At 48.4% G+C, this 16,251-nt stretch overlaps 1 protein-coding gene across 1 annotated transcript in view; it reads left to right on the forward strand.

The window, feature by feature from the left end:
- The first annotated feature begins 7,955 nt into the window (after window positions 1-7,955).
- Window positions 7,956-16,251, forward strand: part of LOC146037300 (caM kinase-like vesicle-associated protein) — an 85,091-nt gene continuing 76,795 nt past the window's right edge. The window contains exon 1 of the mRNA XM_083161352.1: window positions 7,956-8,768. The gene's annotated coding sequence lies outside the window, so the exon portion shown is untranslated. The remainder of the gene's footprint in view (window positions 8,769-16,251) is intronic.

The following is a 16,251-nucleotide window of genomic DNA, read 5'->3' on the forward strand; positions in this document are numbered from 1 at the left end:
AAATCTTAATTACTTTTTTGACTAGGTGACTAAAGTAATAGATCAAGGTGGGGCTGTAGATGTAGTTTATCTAGACTTTAGTAAGGCTTTTGACACTGTCCCACATCGCAGACTGTTAAAAAAAATTGGATTCTAAGATAGTTGAATGGATAAGATTGTGGTTGCAGGACAGAAAACAGAGTTGTAGTAAACGGAGTACAGTTAAAGGAGGGGAAGGTTACAAGTGGAGTACCCCAGGGATCTGTACTTGGACCAGTGCTTTTTAATATCTTTATTGGTGATATTGCAAATGGAATTGAGGGTAAAATGTGCTTTTTTGCAGATGACACAAAGGTATGCAACAGGGTAGACACACCAGGAGGGGTAAAACAAATTATTGATGATCTAGGTAGATTAGAGGAATGGTCAAGAGCATGGCAACTACAGTTTATTGCCAAAAAATGCAAAATCATGCACTTGGGTCTCAAAAATCCAAAGACTAAATATAGTATAAATGGCACTATAATGGAAACTACTGAGGAAGAGAGGGATCTAGGTGTCTCTATTTCAGGGGACTTAAAGGCAGGTAGGCAATGTAACAAAGCATTGAAGACGGCAACTCAGATGCTTGGTTGCATAGGGAGAGGTATCAGCAGTAGAAAGAAAGAAGTAATAATGCCACTGTAAAGGTCATTGGTACGACCTCACCTAGAGTATTGTGTTCAGTTCTGGAGGCCATATCTCCAGAAGGATATAAATACATTAGAGACTGTACAAAGAAGGGCAACTAAAATGGTGCATGGCCTACATCACAAAACATACCAGGAAAGACTAGAAGATCTTAATATGTATACTTTAAAACAGAGAAGGGAAAGGGGGGACATGATAGAAACTTTCACATATATCAAGGGTTTTAACAAGGTACAGGTGGGAGACATTCTTCACAGGAAGAGGAGCAGCAGAACACGAGGACATGCACTGACACTAGAGGGAGGAAGGTACAGGTGGGAGACATTCTTCACAGGAAGAGGAGCAGCAGAACACGAGGACATGCACTGACACTAGAGGGAGGAAGGTACAGGTGGGAGACATTCTTCACAGGAAGAGGAGCAGCAGAACACGGGGACATGCACTGAAACTAGAGGGAGGAAGATTCAGGGGAAATGTGAGGAAGAATTACTTCACAGAAAGAGTAGTAGATAAGTGGAATAGCCTCCCATCAGAGGTGGTAGAGGCAAATACAGTAGTACAATGTAAACATGCTTGGGATAGGCATACTGATAGCCTTACAAAAAAATAAGGATCAAATATGGTTTGAGGTAACATGTTTAAAAAAGGGACTGACTATCTGCCGTCAAATTCTATGTTCACGAGGTCAAGCAGGAAAATGTTCTTTTTATTTTATGTGTAGATGAACTAACCCTACACTGGAAACTGCTGACCTCAATGAGGCATGAGGTGTCTCCAAACGGCTGTCTTCCCTTCACTGTAACACTCATACATGTGTCACATACTGGGTCAGAGTGGTCTCTGCACCAGTGCCCGATCAGTAAATCTCAGTGCCATCATTGGAACCAGCTGTATTTTGCTCGCCCTGATTCTGGGGAGGTTATCGGTCCTGTTCTGCGGACCAGTCAGGGCTGCAGTCACTTCACACAGGGAACAAACTGAGACGGCATCTCAAGAATCCTCTTGTTCACAACTAAGGCTGTGGCCCATGAAAAGCTTTGTCATAGCCAAGGTCAATAATAATAGAGATGTTTCTAGATTAGGAGAAAGGCGACGGTGGCAGACACAGAAGGGAGGAAACCTCTTCACCCCCTACGGATAGAGAAATCTGCCGGACCGTATAGTTAGACCATCAGATGCAAGTGCTCTGCAATTGTGAAATATATATATATGTGTGTGTGATTGGGGGTGGGGGTGCTGAGAGACAAATAAGTCCCCTACGCTGTCACTATTGTGCAGCTATCGGAAACTGCTATATTGTGGTCTAAACCAGTGTTCATAAAGAGGCATGAGGCGTTGGGTGCCTCGCGTAGGAATGAGGCTAGTGCCCCTTTTATAATTTGCTGTTATGTCCTTAAAAACATCTCCCATCAGCTGCTGCTTGGGATTGGATAAGCACTTACAGAGGTCTGATATACCCCATTCTCACTTCTAGGCAAATTCCCGTGGCCAGCGTGTCGACCCGGTGTGAACGGATCAACCCGTGTCGAAATTCCCATTTCTCCAACCCTGCTTTTTATCTGGATTTGAGACCAGGGTATGCAGACAAGGGGTGACCCATTCACACTGCTAAAAAAACGTGTTAAAAGGCAAATTACTGGGTAGAACTGCATCACCCGGGAATTTGCTATCTGGTCTGCTCACTGGAGACTATGCTTTTAAAGGTGAGGCAATTACCAAAACACCTGTTGCAAAGGACCTAGGGAAATAGTTCACATAAGCTATGAAAAATAAGTTAAAACGGTGCATGAGAAAATTGCCAAGGCACACCATGAGATCCCCACAGGGCAAAACACATTGGCCCCCACAGGAAAAAGAAAAAAAACCTATTGGCCCCCATTTTTAAAAAAAACAATCACACTGGTCCCCACAGGTAACAAAAATAACATACATTGGCCCTTTACATGAAAAGAAGAGACCAGTAAATAACAGTTGAACTGGTGTTGGCTGTAAACTGGTTTGGGCATCTCTAGATCCGGGGGCACACTGGAGAACAGTTCAAGGCACACTAGTGCGCCAAGGCACAGTGGTTGAAAAACACTGCACTAGATCGTTCATCCAGAAGCACTGTCGATCCTGGAAACGGAGCGAATCCTTTAGTGCACTGATTCTCAAACTTGGTCCTTGGGACCCCACACAGTGCATGTTTTGCAGGTCTTACAGAATCACAAGTGAAATAATTAGCTCCACCTGCGGACCTTTTCAAATGTGTCAGTCAGTAATAAGTGCACCTGTGTACCTGCCGAGTGACCTGAATAATGTGAGCTGCGGACCAAGTTTGAGAACCCCTGATTCTAGTGTGTAGCCCGCATAAGGGTTGTTTCTGTACATAGACCTTTGCGTTGAGGAATATCTAGGAGAAAACCATAAATTATGAAATGTTGTTTGTTCGTTAGTTTCGGTATTGGGAAAAAACTACTGGCTGAGTTTGAGTGTTGGCTGTGTAGGTTAGTGACCTAGAAAGAAATGGTGGTATGTACTATCTACAGGTGACATCCGGGAGAGGAGGATTCAAGGGAAAACCAGGAGATTTACACTTGGTGCATGTTCGTTCCGCTGACCAATAACAGACTTCCATGTAAGGGAATCTGCGGCAAACGTGTGTTATATATACTGCTCAAATAAATAGAGGGAACACTAACATAACACATCCTAGATCTAAATGAATGGAATATTCTTATTATATACTTTGTTCTTTACATAGTTGAATGTGCTGACAACAACATTACACAAAAATGATCAATGGAAATCAAATCTATTAACCTATGGAGGTCTGGGTTTGGAGTCCCTCTCAAAATTAAAGTGGAAAAACACACTACAGGCTGATCCAACTTTGATGTAATGTCCTTAAAACAAGTCAAAATGAGGCTCAGTAGTGTGTGTGGCCTCCACGTGCCTGTATGACCTCCTTACAATCCCTGGGCATGCTCCTGATGAGGTGGCGGGTGGTCTCCTGAGGGATCTCCTCCCAGACCTGGACTAAAGCATCCACCAACTCCTGGACAGTCTGTGGTGCAACGTGGCATTAGTGGATGGAGCGAGACATGATGTCCCAGATGTGCTCAATTGGATTCAGGTCTGGGGAGCGGGCCAGTCCATAGCATCAATGCCTTCGTCTTGCAGGAACTGCTGACACACTCCAGCAACATGAGGTCTAGCATTGTCTTGCATTAGAAGGAACCCATGGCCAACTGCACCAGCATATAGTCTCACAAGGGTTCTGTGGATCTCATCTTGATACTTAATGGCTGTCAAGCTACCTCTGGCGAGCACATAGAGGGCTGTGCGGCCCCCCAAAGAAATGCCACCCCACACCATTACTGACCCACTGCCAAACCAGTCATGCTGGAGGATGTTGCAGGCAGCAGAACGTTCTCCTTGGCGTCTCCAGACGTCTGTCACGTGCTCAGTGTGAACCTGCTTTCATCTGTGAAGAGCACAGGGCGCCAGTGGCAAATTTGCCAATCTTGGTGTTCTCTGGTAAATGCCAAACGTCCTGCACGGTGTTAGGCTGTAAGCACAACCCCCACCTGTGGACGTTGGGCCCTCATACCACCCTCATGGAGACTGTTCTGACCGTTTGAGTAGACACATGCACATTTGTGGCCTGCTGGAGGTCATTTTGCAGGGCTCTGGCAGTGCTCCTCCTGTTCCTCCTTGCACAAAAGCGGAGGTAGCAGTCCTGCTGCTGGGTTGTTGCCCTCCTACGGCCAGGGCCGTCTTAACAGCAGTGTGGGCCCCTTGGCAAAGAAATGCACTGGGGCCCTTACCCATTCTCCCCTCCTAGGGGTGGGGGCTGCTATCAGAAGCAGCTTTGATGTCCCTCGGGTGGCAGGGGGTGCTCTATCTTTCATTCAACATGTAGGACCTGGAGCAGTAACTTCTGCTAATTACTCCTTTACTGCACAGGTGGTGGGCGGGTGAACACTAACATGTGGAAGGGGGCACTGAAATAAATGAAGGATCCCTTGTAAATGACTTCCAGGGAGGTAGGGGGTGTTTTATATGCAGGGGAGGGTTGGATAATATTCATCATTTTCCGGTGGAAAGGCAGCTTGTTTGACTGCAGCTTTCGCCATTATCTGGAAATAGATTTCTTAGCCTTCAATAGTATAAAAACCTAGAGTCCCAACTTTCAGGAGGTGCTGGGAACTTGGGGATCAGAGATCAGGACTGAGCCAGAGGAATCCATTAAAAAATATATAAAACTGTACACCAGACGTTTGGAGCTGGAGCAGGGACCGGCTGCTGGAAGGCTATCTCTGGTTCTGGGCATGATAGAGACAAGCCGCTAGTGTCGACAGAAAGGGAAGAGTCCCAGCTCTATGTCCGAAAAACTCTAAGTCCGAGCGAACCTGAGAAATATGACTGGGAATTGCATTTAATAGGTCGGATGTGGACTGCTGCTTTGAAGTTGGATATCTCCAGTTCCCCAGGGCGGATTTTCAAAATTCTGGTATCCCGGGAAAAAGGGGATCCTCAGCTATCAGCATAGCGCCCTTATACACCTAGGGCCCCTGGGAGAGTGCCCAGTAAGCCCATACGAAAAGACGGCCTTGTCTATGACCTCCTCCACGTCTCCTGATGTACTGGCCTGTCTCCTGGTAGCGCCTCCATGCTCTGGACACTACACTGACAGACACAGCAAACCTTCTTGCCACAGCTTGCATTGATGTGCCATCCTGGATGAGCTGCACTACCTGAGTCACTTTCACTTCACTCGAGTGAAAGCACCACCAGCTTTCAAAAGTGACCAAAACATCAGCAAGAAAGCACAGGATCTGAGAAGTGGTCTGTGGTCACCACCTGGAGAACAACTCCTTTATTGGGGGTGTCTTGCTAATTGCCTATAATTTCCACCTGTTGTCTATTCCATTTGCACAACAGCATACGAAATTGATTGTCAATCAGTGTTGCTTCCTAAGTGGACAGTTTGATTTCACAGAAGTGTGATTGACTTGGAGTTACATTGTGTTGTTTCATACCCCATTCTCATTGCCGTAAAAACCCGGGTATTTTCCGGGGCAAGCGGAAATTTCCTGTGTCGCGTCTCTGTGTGAAAGGGTCTTTGTGAAATTCCCGGGTGTTATGCCCCGGGAATTACTCACAGGTTTTTTGTAGGGTTTTTCCTGGGTAATACACGGGTGTGTGGCAGTGTAAACAGGTTAGACCCGGGTTTTTCTCACAAAATGCAAAAAAGCAAGTTCATTTCATTGCTCAAAGCTGCTTTTTAAACAGCCAATCAAAGGTACTTTTTAAACGTCCAATCAAAGCAGCTCGTAGGTGCCACACACTTGATGGCAGGCATACCAGGGGAAGCAGTGTGAACGGGGCAGACACGGGAATTTCCCGGGTCTAAGGTGCAGTATGAACGGGGTCTGTAGAGCTGAGATGCTCTGTGCCCCGCCAAAAATACTGGAACAAAAACCTGGGATGTTGCAGGGGCGGCAATGAGAACACAGCATCAGTGTTCTCTTATTTTTTTGAGCAGTGTGTGTATATATATATTGCGCTTTACTATTGTAAAGCGCAACGGAATCTGCTGCGCTATATAAGAAACTGTAAATAAATAAATATATATATATATACTATATGTCTAGTGTCCGTTTGTGTGTCTATGAAACACTGCCATCTGTTGGTAGCGAGTGAAACTACAAGTGAGAGATGTGGTAAGAAATCTCCAGTTTTTTTAAAGCGGCAATCATTTACACTGCAAAACCAGTTTCATTTTGCTACACTGCAGTACAATTGCCTTTTTTTTAAAAGCGGCAATCATTTACACTAATGATTGCCGCTTAAAAAAAAAAAAAAAAACGGTGATTTTGTACCAAATCTCTTACTTTCTGAATCTCTCATCCTATTACATTTCACCCTACATCTCTCTCCCTCTCACACATGCACAAACACAGAGGCAATCACAAGGTAACAGACTAGGTGGGGCACGTAACATCAGCCCCACCTGCAGTGCAGTATGGGTTTGTGCATTAGAGAGTGATTGCGCCTTTCTGAGTGAATCAGAATAACCCCCATAGTTTGCACGACAGATTCGGTTAAATATGGAGAGGCTTGCTGAGACTACTAGTGCCTCCATATTCCCATACCACAGTGCAGCTAGATGAGCAGTAAGCGAGCTGATCCTGACTGAGCAGACCTGTGCTGGCAGCTTCCAGGCGGGCACGCTGGCATCACCCAGGGTGGCAGAGATTTGCAGCTGGTGTGATAATAGCACTGCTGGACTCTGCATTACGTGCCAGGGCCTGGCAGGGGAAGGGTTACAGATCTGCCTGAGCTCCCAGGATTTGGGTTTAAATCTGTGGGTTAAACAGGCTAAGAGCTTGTGTAATCCAATGTGGGGGGAGCCTGAACATCTCGCAGCCTCACCGCCTTCTGGGATGGTTACACCTGTCTGTGACCTCAGCCCACCCCCAGCACTATGCCCTGACCTCTGCACCCCCAGATTATTAGGGGGGGGTCTGCACTCTTCAGCTGCATCATCAGATTCCCAAGGACAAGCTCAACGACAGGTGCCGGAGTTGGGGAGATTGAATGAAAGGGGGGGGGAGTTGCTATGGTAACCATTCTGCATCTCAGCATCACTTAACCCCTCCCATGCCAGACATCAATAGAGCATCTCTTCACCCAAACACTACAAGCATCAGCATGTAACTCCTTACCTGCCAGAGCGATGCTGGGAGCCTCCTGCTGCATCACCCCTGGCTTGCATTATTTAACATCATCTACAGCGTCCTGCAGAATGACAGCCAGGCAGATGTTGCACTAGTAACCCTTTCCTTACCAGGCTGCATTCACTTATCTGCCTGCCAATACTCACAGTCCAGGAACCCTGTAGCAGCCAGGGGCTGACACCAGTATGACTTAAAATACCCTGGACATTTAACCCTTTCTGGGCACACACACACCCCAAGCAGCATCATTGCACGGGGTCTGGACACTGCCTCTTATTAACCCTACTTAATGTCTGTATCCAGCTCAGATTACCTATCTTCCCAGCCCCCACCATACACAGTATCCTTTTCTTACATATTGCATGACAGGGGAAGTGCTGCATCATCTCCATACTCAGTCACTGGAGGCAAGAGGCACTTATCACCTCCTTACCCCACAGCAGCATCACTTAACCTCTGTCTTGTAAGGTGCAGCTCTCTGCCCTGGGGAGCAGAGCGGAGGAGCAATGGCTGCTCTATGCTGCCGCTCTGTGGGGAGTTGTGTGTACTGTAGCCTCTGTAGGGGGCAGCCTCCCGTGATTAGAGCGGAGTACACGCATTCTCTCACTCTCCTCCCTCCTGTCTCCTCACCTCCCTCTCTCTTCCATTCAGATCCTCTCTCAATCTTCCTGCACTTTTCTGCCTCACCTGAATTCTTCTTCTCCTCTTCTGCTAAGATGCTGCTCACCTCCACCTTGCTGCACTAACACCTGTGCTGCACCCTGCTGCACTGACACCTGTGTTCCAGTCTTCTGCACTGACACCTGTGCTGCACCCTCTTGGATTCACACCTATTCTCCATCCTGCTGCACTGACACCTGTGCTCCAGTCATCTGCACTGACACCTGTGCTGCACCCTGTTGGATTCTTGGATTCACACCTATTCTCCATCCTGCTGCACTGACACCTGTGCAGTACCCTGTTGGACTGACACTTGTGCTCCACCCTGCTTTACTGACACCTGTGCGCCATCCTGCTGTACAGACACCTGAGCTGCGCTAACACCTGTGCTCCATCCTGCTGCACTGACACCTGTGCAGTACCCTGTTGGACTAACACTTGTGCTCCACTGACACCTGTGCTTCATCCTGCTGCACAGACAACTGAGCTGCGCTGACACCTGTGCTCCATCCTGCTGCACTGATACCTGTGCTGCACCCTGTTGGACTGACACCAGTGCTCCACCCTGAAGCACTGACACCTGGGATCCACCTTGCTGCACTGACTCCTGTGTCCTTCCTAGCCCTCTGCCATCACCTGCCCAGCCTGAGATTAATCCTCCACACTCTCCCTGCCACCAGGCTGGCATCTCTAGCTGCCAGGACCCGGGCTCAGGTAGGTACCTGTCTGTTATATAGGGTCAGGGGAAATGTCTTGAAGGTCTCCCAGCTTTGGGTGGTTTGGGGATGCTCTGCATTGCTCCTGGCAGTGATACTTTATGTAACAAATCTCAGCTTTGGGGCTGGATGGTTGGATGCTTCGCAGAAACATGCTGATGGTCCACAAGGGTTAGAAAATGCTCTGCGTGTTGTACATCCACGAGGATAATGCTCTGCGTGTTGTACATCCACGAGGATAATGCTCTGCAGGGTTGTAGATCACCATGGTGCATGCATGCTGCAGGTTAATCTAATCTCACATGGGTTGTGTTATGTAATGTTCTGCAGTGAGTTTGTGCATCTTGCACGGGTTAAGGATCTGCAAGTACTGTACTCACACGTGGTAAACTAATGCTCTGCAGTTTCTGGACTCTGGAGGTATTAAGATTACATCCACATGGATAGACATTGCTCTGCAGATTCCGCATTCATAAAGGCTGGATAGATAATGCCCTCGGATTACTGTATCCAGGGTTAGATGCGTCTCTGCAGACTGTAAATGCAGGATGGGCGGATGATGCTCTGCAGGTTGCAGAGCCCACACCTGGGGGAATGTTTTAATAACATTCTGCAGGTTTGCTGATTCACATGGTTAGATAATGCTCTGCAGGCTGTAGATCCATGTATGCTTCACAGGTTGTAAATCTACATGGGTTAGATAATGCTCTGCAACGTCTGCTTCCACCCTGATTTGATGATGCTCTGCAACAGGTTGTGGATCCATTCAGTTGAGATATTGTTCTACAGGTTGTGCTCTTTGCAGATTCAATCTATACTGGTTAGAAAGTGGGTAGCTAATGCTCTGCAGGCTGTAGAAGGGTTACACTGCTCTGCAGGCTGTAGAAGGGTTACACTGCTCTGCACACTGCAGATCTCAAAGTGTTGATAACCAACCACATAGGTTAGATAATGTTGTGTAAGTTCTGGATCCACACAGCTAACTGCTCTGCAGGTTCTTCTACAGAAAGGCAGGGCAATGTTCTGTGGATGGATGACACTTACAATAAAGTTGATCATTATACACTAAGGTCAGATAATGTTGCTCTTACTGAAAGCTCCCATCATGTTCTGCAGATTCCTAATTCATGCGCTACAAGTTTTGGTGACATTTAGAGTGTAATACCTGTTTTATGCTGTAGGTGGAGCCTTTCCTTCAGCCAGTGGCCGAATTGTCTCCTCAGAGTAGATAAAGCACTCACAGGACACATTATATAGACTGTATTGTAACTGATCAATTCAATCCCACCTAATAGGCTTCCTCTCTTAACTGCAGATGATAAATGAGGCATCCTCCTACCAGGGCTGATGGAAGATGCTTGATGAGTGTAATGATGGAGGATTTATTATGCAGGAAAGCTTCCCTGGAGTTCATTCAGGACTGAAATACAACTATGTAATTGGCCTTGCAGTTTGCACGTTCTGTGAATCATATTTACTGGGCAACAATGCTTTACCTTGACGTGCGTGGCAAATATTTCAGCACCAGTATAATGCATGCATTCAGGTACAGGGACGTAGATGCGCTGTACACAGAGAGATGGCATTGGGGGATGTTTGTCTGCACGTGATGTACTGTGAGGATAGGTGCAATAATCGGGCTAATGTGCCCGATACGTCTCCTCCGACCCGATTATTGTTACAAAACAATAAGCTGATATCATGCACCAATTGGGCTGTGCATAATTCCACAATGGTCATTTTAAAATATGGCCTTTGTGATATTTCAGGGCCGATTATCGATAGGATCCGGCCGATAAATCACTTGCGTGCAAAAATTATGTTCTCCCTGTTTAAATGCTCTGAAAAATCGTGAAGTTGGTCACATCACAAGATGATCGTTCAAGGGTGGTTGAGGTATCAGTCAATGGTGTGAAAGGGGTGGAACCAGGGTCGACACTACTATTAGGCAGCTGCCTAAGAACTCCAGAATCTGGGGGTTCTGACTTTAAGGGGGATATGTACTAAGCAGTGAAGAGTGGAGAAGTATTCTAGTGGAGAAATTACCCACGGCAACCAACCAACATTGAAGTAACATTTATAATTTGCATACTATAAAATTATCCAGAGTAGCTGATTGGTTACCATGAACAACATCTCCAGTGGCTCACTCCACTTAAGTACATCTCCCCCAAAGCAAGGCCTCCTTGTTGAACTTAATGCAAATGGCACCCAGGTCTAAGACGCCATCTCCATCTCTACACTTCGAAGGTAATGGAAAGTTGGTATTAGTGTGTGATTGGAAGTGGGAGCAATAAGCAAACGTTTTGCCTAGGGTGCAGAAAAACCTTTCACAGGTCCAGGGTGGAACTGGGAGAGGAATTGGTCAGTGGAGGGAGAGGAGTTGGTCAGGGGTCAAAGTGGGAGAGGAATCATTCGGGGGTGGAACTGGGAGAGAAACCGGTCAGGTTGGAACTGGGAGAGGAATCTGTTTGTGTGGAAGTAGGAGAGGAATCGTTCAGGGCTGCAACTGGGAGAGGAATTGGTCGGGGTGGAACTGGGAGAGGTAATGGTCAGGGTGGAACTGGGAGAGGAATTGGTGAGGGTGGGAGAGGAATCGGTCAGGGGTGGAACTGGGTGAGTAATTGGTTAGGGGAGGGGAGAAGAATTGTTCAGGGGTCGAACTGGATGAGGAATCTTTGGGGTGGTAGCAGAGGAATCATTCAGGGATGGAACTTCTAAGACGCCATCTCCACTACACTTTGAAGGTACTGGAAAGTTGGTATTGGTGTGTGATTGAAAGTGGGAGCAATAAGCAAACATTTTGCCTAGGGTGCCGAAAAACCTTTCACAGATCCTGGTTGGAACTGGTCAGGGGAGGGAGAGGAGTCAGTTAAGGGTGGAAGTGGAACAGAATCGGTCAGGGGTGGAACTGGGGGAGAAATCGGTTGGGGTGGAACTGGGAGACGAAACGCTCGAGGTGGAACTGGTTGAGGAATCATTCAGGGGTGGAAATGGGAGCGGAATTGATCAGGGGTGGAACTGGGAGACAAATCAATCGGGTGGAACTGGGAGAGGAATTGGTCAGGGGTGGAACTGGGATAGGAATCGGTTGGGGGAGGGATAAGAATTGGTCATGGGTGTAACTGGGAGAAGAATCAGTCAGGATTGGAACTGGCAGAAGAATTGGTCAGGGGTGGAACTGGGAGAGGAATCATTAAGTGATGGAACTGTTAGAGGAATCGTTCAGGGTGGGAGAGGAATCAGTCAGAGGTGGAAGTGACAGAGGAATCGGTGAGGGGTGGAACTTTTAGAGGAATTTGTCAGGGGGTGGAGAAGAATTGGTCAGGGGTGGAACTGGGAGAGGAATCGGTGAGGGTGGGAGAGGAATCAGTCGGGTGGAACTGGAAGAGGAGTCAGTGGGGTGGGAGAGGAATAATTCAGGGATGGAACCGGGAGAGGAATCAGTCGGGTTGGAACTGGGAGAGGAATTGTTTAGGGGTGGAACTGGGAAAGGAATTGGCAAGGGGTGGAACTGGGAGAAGAATCTGTCGAGGTGGAACTGGGAGAGGAATCAGTCAGGGGTGGAACTGGGAGAGGAATCGGTTGGGGTGGAACTGGGAGAGGAATTGCTCAGGGGAGGGAGAGAAGTCGGTCAGGGGTGGAACTGGGAAAGGAATGGGTCAGGGTGGAACTGGGAGAGGAAACGGTCAGGGGTAGAAGTGAGAGAGCAATCTGTCGGGGGGTGGAACTGAGAGATGAATCAGTCAGGGGTGGAACTGGGAGAGGTATCAGTCAGAGGTGGAACTGGAAGAGGAATCAGTCAGGGGTGGAACTGGGAGAGGAATCGATCAGGGGTGGAACTGGGAGAGGAATTAGTCAGGGGTGGAACTGGGAGAGGAATTGGTCAGGGGTGGAACTGGGAGAGGAATTGGTCAGGGGTGGAAGTGAGAGAGAACCCATCAGGGGTGGAACTGGGAGAGGAATCGGACGGGATGAGAGAAGAATCAGTCTGGGATGGAACTGGTAGAGGAATCGGTCAGGGTAGTGAAGGAATCGGTCATGGGTGGAACTGGGAGAGTAATCGGTTGGGTTGGGATGGGAGAGGAGTCATTCAGGGATGGAACTGGGAGAAGAACTGGTCAGGGTGGGAGAGGAATTATTCAGGGGTGGAATTGGGAGAGGAATTGTTCAGGGGTGGAACTGGGAGAGGAATTGGTCAGGGGTGGAACTGGGAGAGGAATCGGTGAGGGTGGGAAAGGAATCGGTATGGGGTGGGAGAGGAATCCTTCAGGGATGGAACTGGGATAGCAATCGGTCAGGGGTGGAAGAGAGAGAGGAATTGGTCATGGGTGGAAGAGAGAGAGGAATTGGTCATGGGTAGAACTGGGGGAGGAATTGGTTGGGGGAGGGATAAGAATCGGTCAGGGATGGAACTGGAAAAGGTATCAGTGAGGTGGGAGAGAAATCGTTAAGGGATGGAAAAGGGAGAGGGATCAGCCAGGGGTGGAACAGGGAGAGGAATCAGTTGGGGTGGGAGAGGAATCGGTCAGGGGTGGAACTGGAAGAGGAATTGGTCACAGGTGAAACTGGGAGAGAAATTGGTCAGGGATGGAACTGGGAGAGGAATCAGTCGGGTGAGAGAGAAATCGGCCAGAAGTGGAACAGGGAGAGGAATCAATCAGAGGTGTAACTGGGACAGGAATCGTCAGTGACTGAGCGATCTGTGCTTAAGCCAGCTTGCCCAGCAAAGCTCCCTGTCACCCCATCGCCCCGTGTGTACGGTCCTTCAGAAGAAATCTGTGCATACTTTTATGAATTGTTGCTATGCGCTAACAGGCTAATGCGGGAGAATTCCCAGAATTCTCATTCAGGAAGCTAATTGGCACATTCCCCAATATTGTCAGTGGGGACTAGTAGTAGTAGTACGTTTATTTATAAGGTGCCACAAAGTGTCCGCAGCGCCGTACATAGCAAACAAAAAACAAATGACAAGGTAACGTACAGGGTGTGTTGTTAAAATAAAGCATAAATAGGGGTATAGCTGGTAGAACTAAAATCAGCATCAGTTTAGAAGTAGGTGTCGAAATTGTCGAGGAGACCGAAGATGAAGTAGAGGAAGGGAAGAACAGGACAGGAGCACAGGTGAGGTAAAGAGGTAGGGTGAGTACGTTAGGAAAGAGTTAACATACTAAAAGGAGGTGGGTGGACGAACGAAAAACAATAGGATAAGTAGGAATGGATGGGAACGGAGGCAGGATAGGAGGATCAAAAGAGGTAAGGAGGATGGATAGGCTAGTCGAAAAAAGTGGGTTTTGAGGGAGCGCTTGAAGGAGGTAAGGGAATCAGAAAGCCTGATGGGTGGCGGGAGGTTGTTCCAGTGCAGGGGGGCAGCGTGAGAGAAGTCTTGGGCACGGGAGTGGGAGGAGGTGATTAGGTGAGAGGTCAGTCGGCGGTCAGCGATGGAGCGAAGAGGACGGGAGGGAGTGTGGATAGAGATCAGTGAAGAGAGGTAAGGAGCGGTGGAGGAGGAGAGAGCCTTGTAGGTGGTGGTGAGGAGTTTAAAGAGAACTCAGAAAGGAATGGGGAGCCAGTGAAGAGATAGACAGAGGGGGGAGGCAGAGGTAGAGCGGCGGGAGAGGAAGATGAGCCTAGCAGCAGCGTTAAGAATGGATTGGAGAGGGGCGAGGCGGGTGAGAGGTAGCCCAGAAAGGATGTTGCAGTAGTCAAGGCAGGAGATGACAAGAGAGTGAATGAGAATTTTGGTCACGTCAGTGGAGAGGAATGGTCTGTGAGATGTTGTGTAGGTGAAAGCGGCAAGACTGTGAGAGAGCACGAATGTGGGGGGTGAAAGAGAGGGGGGAGTCAATGATGACACCGAGGTAGCGCGTTTGGTCGGTGGAGGTGATCTCGGTTTCACCAATGCTGATGGAGATAGTGGGAGAAGAGGGGATGTTCGGGGGATGGAAGATTAGAAGTTCAGTTTTAGCCATGTTTAGTTTCAGGAAGCGTTGGGTCATCCAGGCTGAGATGGCCGTGAGGCATTCGGAGACCTTGGACAGGAGTGATGGGGATAGGTTGGGGGGAGGAGAGATAGATTAGGGTATCATCAGCATAAAGGTGGTAATGGAAACCATAGGAGCTGATGAGGGTGCCCAGAGAGGTGGTGTAGAGGGAGAAGAGGAGAGGGCCAAGGACTGACCCTTGGGGAACACCGACTGGCTGCGGGGTAGTAGGAGAGGAGGAGCTCGGAGTGGAGACGGAGAAGGAGCGATCGGAGAGGTATAAGGTGAACCAGGAGAAGACCATGCCATTGATGCCGAAGGAGCGGAGGGTGTTGAGCAGGAGAGGGTGGTCAACAGTGTCAAAGGCAGCCGACAGATCAAGCTGGATGAGGATAGAGAAGAGGCCTTTGGATTTAGCCGATAGTAGATCGTGATTGACTTTGGTCAGGGCAGTTTCAGTGGAATGTAAAGGGCGGAACCCGGATTGGAGGGGGTCTAGAATAGAGTTAGTAGTAAGGTCGCTTAGGAGACGATTATAGGTCAGACGTTCTAGGAGCTTGGAGGCAAAAGGGAGGAGGGAGATGGGCCTGTAGTTGGATGGAGAGTTGGGGTCCAGATTTGTTTTTTTGAGAATTGGGGAGACAAGAGCGTGTTTGAAGGAGGAATGGAAGATCCCAGAGGATAGAGAAAGATTAAAGAGGTGAGAGCAGACTGACGGACTGAGACAACGGATAATATTGGACGGGATAGGATCGAGCGGGCAGGTGGAGGGAGAAGCGGATTGAAGGATAGAGTGGACTTCAGCGGCAGTGGTGGGGTAAAATGAGGACAGGGGTGGGAAGGAGGGGTGTGGAGATGTAGGAGGGGAGGAGGGAGAGGGTGAGGTCATGGCAGCAGTGATGGCAGTCCTGAGAGAGGAGATTTTGGTTGAAAAGTAGGTAGCAAAATCAGCGGCTACGATGGAGGACGGAAGAGCTGGAGGAGGGGGGGAGAGCAAGGAGTTGAAGTGGCGAAGAGCCTGCGGGGGTTGGATCATTGGGAAAGGATGAGGGACTTAAAGTAGGATTCCTTGGCCAGAGCAAGGGCAGAGCTGAAGGAGGAAAGAATGAATTTGAACTGAAGATAATCCGCGAGGGAGCGTGAATTCTTCCAGACACTACGGTATGACCCCTATGCACGCTTTTCAGGTTAGGTATAATAGTGTACAGGTTTTTGATAGACAGTCAGTAGGTCGACAGGGTAAAAAAGGTCAACATAAAAAGGTCCTTTTGTATGTCTGATCATCTGTTACCACAACTACTGGACACTTGTATGCTCACCACGCTTCGTGTGTCAACCATTGTCCTGCTGACCTTTTACCTGTCGACCTATTGCATGTCAACCATATGGGGCGGACCTATTTACTATCTATGTAGACAGTACCTATGCAGGAGAGGTGGTGGCCCATGTGCAGCCTTCTCCAGACACCTCCTGCCTGCACACCACCTCCTGTCTCCA

This window comes from Crinia signifera, chromosome 9 (genome assembly GCF_055691185.1).
Source record: "Crinia signifera chromosome 9, ASM5569118v1, whole genome shotgun sequence".
NCBI lineage: Eukaryota > Metazoa > Chordata > Amphibia > Anura > Myobatrachidae > Crinia > Crinia signifera.